This window comes from Xenopus laevis, chromosome 5S (assembly GCF_017654675.1).
Source record: "Xenopus laevis strain J_2021 chromosome 5S, Xenopus_laevis_v10.1, whole genome shotgun sequence".
In the NCBI taxonomy this organism is placed as follows: domain Eukaryota; kingdom Metazoa; phylum Chordata; class Amphibia; order Anura; family Pipidae; genus Xenopus; species Xenopus laevis.
The window spans coordinates 93405673-93411672 of NC_054380.1; positions in this window are offsets into that span (position 1 = coordinate 93405673).

The following is a 6000-nucleotide window of genomic DNA, read 5'->3' on the forward strand; positions in this document are numbered from 1 at the left end:
ATAAGTTGGCGGTAGTGAAACCAGTGGATATTGCTGTATATGAATTTCTAATGTCTAAAACAAATATAACAGAAAGGATAGAGAAGATCGGAAAGGGAGAGGAAGATCAGAAGGGAAGGAGTGGGAAGTGGAAGAAGAGGAGAACTTTATTCACATGACATTCAATATACATCCCTCAACAAAAGCAAACCCTTTACCTGAATAAGTGTAGCTGAAATCCAGGGGAGAAAGCTAGTAAGAAGTAACATGCTGGCTCTCAAGGTATCAGGAAAATGGCTTACAAAAAATTACGGCACAGGATGTTCACCTTTGCTGAATCTGGCCTCAGGTTTGGCTGAGCTGCAGGTATTTGTCAGAGTTTAGATATTGGGTCAAATAGAACAATTTTTAATGAAATTCCTCGATTCTTTCTCTGAAGTACATCTCAGCTGCTCAAATCTATAGACTTCCAACACCTTATTACACCAATCTTTGATTACTGGAGGATTGGTTTGTTTCCATTTTAGTGGGATTAGTGCCTTAGCAGCATCTAATAATATTGGTGTTAATGATTTTTTGTATGTAGAACATGAGAGTTGCGTATTATGAAGTAAGGCTATTAGGGGGTCCTCTTTAATATCAGTCCCGGTAATCTCTAGTATGACATTTCGTATGGCATCCCAAAACGGTTTTAGGATGGGGCAACTCCAGAATATATGTAGCAGAGTTCCCTGATTGACCTTACATCTCCAACAGAGAGGCGAGACCGTCCCATAAATTCTTGCTAGTTTAGTGGGGTATTTGTACCATTTTGTGTATAATTTAGTTCCTGCAGTTTTGTACATGTAGATGATGTGTGCATTAGCTGAGTGATTTTGTCCCATGTGCCCATAGATATCGTGGTGGCTAAATCAGTTTCCCATTTTGATTTAAAATAGAGAGCTGGGCGTGGGGATAGCTCGGAGATAAAAGAAGGAGATCGCTTGCAGTGGAGCCTTTTCTCTTGCCCAAACCTGTTCTATTTCTGTAGGCTCTTGACGTTGAGTGTGCGTTGGGAATATTGAAGTGATAAAGTGCCTGATCTGGCGATATTTGAACCTATCGAAGTCTGAGATTTCTTGATTAGGAATTAGTTTATATGTAACTTTTAATGTAGATTAATATTTTGAAAATAACATTTTAAGTGTCAGTATCACTTTAACTGGCATGGGTACAAAGAAAAGGGAAATTGAAATTAGGTTAAAAAAGGAATTAATGTAAATTTCTATTTCATACTAGATGGTTCAACTACTCGTAATCAACTTTTTGGGCAACAATATCATTCAAAATTAGTCAGCAGCTTGACCAAAGAAAGATGATGTTATGGAGATATCCAGTTCAACAAAGACTCTAGAATGGCATGGGAATCTATATACTGTAATTGTTACAATTTAAGGCATTTTTGCTTGATTAAAGAACATAGCTTTCATTGTTTATACATGGGCTTCCTTTCCATCTCAAAATGTAGAATCAAGGTTATACATAAAGTTACGCACAATATGTTGAGTTGTGGGTTATGTACTTTAACAACTGTGGAAAGTTTGATGCAAAAGACAGCACCCAGACAGAAAAGGCTCAAAAACTAATAAACTGCTCAGTGTGGGGCTGCTGGCATCAGCTCAATCTAACATCTTTAGACACCTAATAAAGGGACATTCCAGGACACTCACTCATAAGGGAAGTCAGTGGGGGGTATCAAGAATTCTGGGAAACTAACCATGGTAACATATTGGGAACTACAGTGTGCTTTGTTAGTATTTTTTACCTTTTTCACTTTTGCATCGTTTCCCTTGGGAGGAACTTACAAAAATAGGTCTTGGGCTCTCTTTCTTTAAAAAAGGCTGTGGAATGATTTGTCCTCTGTATGTTTGTCTCTGTGTATCTGACTTGCTCAGCCGTAAGTCATATTTATTTTAAACATGATGCTTAAGCTCTTTCTATCTAGGGCAGTCATTAGCTAGGACTAATAAAAATATCTGCATGCTAGAAAACATATTGCACAAAAGCAATGCTATTTCCATACAGTGTACAGAGGTTGTACAGTTTTGTTTTTTTACGTGATTGAACTTGTACTTTATAAAAACCTCCATATAAGTACCTCTAAAATGATAACTTTGCAATAAACAGCGAAGACTGACCTTGAGCTACCTGACCATTGGACATAAATCTTCTCTTTTTCATTGGTTGCAAAAGGTACTTTTATGTTTACTCTGTAATATTTTTATCTGTTTCTTTTTAAGCCAGGTTTAAGTTTATGTTGTATTTGAAAGTCTTGCCTATATGTGCATAGAACAGCATATTGTAAAATTTGATCATCATTCACCTTGCAAAAGAGAAATGAATCATCAATAACTATTCTATAGTGATGTCATTGGTGGTCTATAAAAGTTCAGTTATAATCCAAAACAAGGATGATTTCTCTTTTCAGGTTAATTAGATGTTATATGACTCATGACGTCATGGGTGAAGGCTATTTAAATAGCATTATGCAGCTCTGTTAAGGTTTTTCTGTGATGGAACAATCAAATTGTCTGATGAAGGAGATATTATTTTCCCTACTTTAAAACTGAAAAAGCACGTTATCATAGAAATTCTAAAGGTATGGGATCCATTAACTTGTCAAGCTGAATTATGGTCATTTTACACACTATATTTTAACTAAATAATTCATATTTTTACAAAAATGGCACTTATATCTGTAATAATAAAACAGTAAATTGTACTTGATCCCAGCTACCTTTTTGGAGGCACAATAATCATATTAGGTTTATCAAAGTCTAGATTATGATTTTTTAGTAGAAAAAGTATGAAGATCCAAATAAATCTCTTTATCTGGAAAACCAGGTCCCAAAGATTCTGTATAACAGTTCCCATACCTGTACTATATTATCAGATCATATACATATCAATGAAATGTATTCGAAAGAACTTTTTAAAAGTAAACTTTGACTTATTGCCATTACCTTTATATATTACAGGTATGGGAACTGTTATCCAGAATGCTCTGGACCTTGGGTATTCTGCATACTGGATCTTTCGTAATTTATATCTTCATACCTTTAGTCTTCTTATAAATAATTTAAACATTAATTAATCCCAATAGGATTGCTTTGCCTACAATAAGAATTAATTATATCTTAAAGGGATACTGTCATGGGAAAAAAAAAATGTTTCAAAATGAATCAGTTAATAGTGCTGTTCCATCAGAATTCTGCATGGGCAGGGGCAGCTTGGAAATTGACAAAATGTCTAGCCCCATGTCAGATTTCAAAATTGAATATAAAAAAATCTGTTTGCTCTTTTGAGAAATGGATTTCAGTGCAGAATTCTGCTGGAGTAGCACATTTTGAAAAAAAACATGTTTTCCGATGACAGGATCCGTTTAAGCAGACCATACACAGGCAGATTGAAGCTGCCGATTCACATTTGACCAGATCATGGTCGGGCAGGATTGATTTTTCTGTCATATCGAGGACATTCGCTCATTGAAGCGGTACTCATTTAGACTTTTCGTATCATCTAGGCCCAAATGATCTCATTACCAACGATATCTTGAAACCCAAGGTGGACCTGTCAGAGAAAAGATTCTCTCATTTGTCGACTTTGCCAATGAGCAAATCTTAGGTACTCCAGTATTACAAAGAAAATATTTGGAAAATGGATTTCCGGATAAAAGATCCCATGCCTATACTACAACTTTGTGCAGCTCTTATTTAAGCAAGACTCATGCTGGCTCACTTTACAAAAATTCAGCTAGCTGTCCTGGTGATTGTACTATGCTGAAGCTTGGGCCCTTGCAGTTCTGAGTTGAGTTGAGATGATACTATGCATGTGCAGAACAGTTATTCTTTATGGCTGATCAGTTCTCAAAAGTTAACCAAACTTTGATTGGCTAAATCAGTTGGAAAAGGCTTCACATATTGGCAATTATGCAGTTTAGTTGAAAAATGTATTGTGTGACATTAATGGTGAAAAGCAAGTATTTAATGGTCACCATCTAATTAGTTGCTATGAGGGCATCTAGGCAAACTTAGACCTATTTATACATATGTGTTTGTGGAGTGGTTATGTGGTTATGTTTTAACAGGTGCAAAGTATACTACAGGCCTAGTCATCTATTGCAGGTTGTTGTTTAAAAGCAAACATTTTATTGGCTGCACCTGAGCAAACTTTGTGTCTGTTATTACATAAGGGATCAATGTATGACTTGATTTGATTCCCGGCTTCTACAGCTTATAGGCCTATAGTGTTCTTAGAACTTGTCCAGGATTACAAAGCTGATACAATAATGAATTCTAGCTAATGGTTAGTGGATTTGTCTACCAAGTCAGTTTGTACATTAAAAAATGTGTAATTTGCTTGTTATGTTTTATTTCCTTTACTTTTCCTTTATGTTTCATACTTGTTAATGTTTTTTAAGGAGCATAATGTCATGTCATAATGGGCTCAATACATCGTTATGTGTATTTATTGCAAATAATGTGATCTTAGACAGTGGGGAAGATATTGCAGAAAGTACTGCTTCTGCATCTAAGTTCCCATGTGGTGTAACAAATGTTGCTCTTTTTGCAATTTTATCAGTGTAAACTAGCAAGTAATATTCTGGTACAATCAGAAGAACAGAATGCAATAATTCAATTATAAGGGTTGTTTATCAGCTTTGATATTTGGCAGTCAAGGAAGCTATTATAAGTGGATTCATTCTTCCTGATTGTGATGGCATTTACAGATAGAGAGAATACAATTTTCTTTTGTCATTGATTTGATGGAGGAGACAAGTGGACAAACAAAGTAGAATAGCTTTTCCTTCACCTGTGTATTCCACAAGTGCTTCATCACAGAATGAGTCTATCTATTGTTTACCCTGGCAAGTAATAGGTCAGAGAGAGGGAGAGAGATGACAGAAAGTAACATTGACAAGGAATGACATAGAAACTTTATTCTTGCCTTTGAATTTTTTTTTTCTGAGAAAGCCTCTGTTTTTCGGGCCATCAGCTTATTCCTGTACTTGGGGGGCAAAGCCCTGATTGTATTGCCTGGACACTACCACTCCATTATGCCCTCCTGCTCATAACAAGACTACAGATATTTGCAGAAAACATGTTTTAACTAGGCAGAAATGTATTGTGGAGAGCTGAGATTTTTATAGAATTTGATTCCAATGCTATCCTATTAGGGTGCCACCTTTATGGGGCTTCTTGGCAGCCACTAAGAGAGAGGAAAGTGGGGTGTTCACATCACCAAGTGGGTTGATTACATCAGGGTCAGAGAGTGGGTAGATCAAGTATGTTTACAGATGAGAAGTATGTGAAATTGGGCAGGGAGGCTGGTAAATTTGTAATACAGCCCTGACCTGACCTTTACCAGCTAGGCCAGAGAATTGTATTGGCTGCAAACTACACAGTGATCATTAAGAATGATCAGAATCTGCACCTTTTGTTTGGGCCTAGTGGGGTTTCTCAAAAGTTCATTTATAAATTGAGCTGGGACTGTGGATATCAAAAACATGTGATGAAAGCATTTGCTCTTACGATAAGTATAGTATGTTAACAGGAATAGTTTTGCACTATAAATTATTAATACCTCTCTGCTTTAGGGTATAGCTTTAGTGCATGGAGAAAGCACCATTCATTTGAATTTGTTTCCTTTGTCTGCTATGACAGTCATCTGAAAGCACTGTCACAAATGCAATTGGGTGATGTGACTTGAATGCATAGTAGGCTCAGCAAGAGGCCCTCGTAAGTACATTTGCAGACCTTGCTTTATCCTTCCTTTACACACCTTTTACTCCTAGACCCAATGGAGTTCCCTATCTTCGGCACATCATCATCATTTATTTATATAGCGCTGTCAAGATACAGGCCTATTGACATTTTTATGAGACAGCAGTTCACCTATGTGAACCCATGTCTAATATATATACAATATGCAATCTCATCCAACATTAAAATTGCTGATATGCATGTGATACGTAGTATGGGG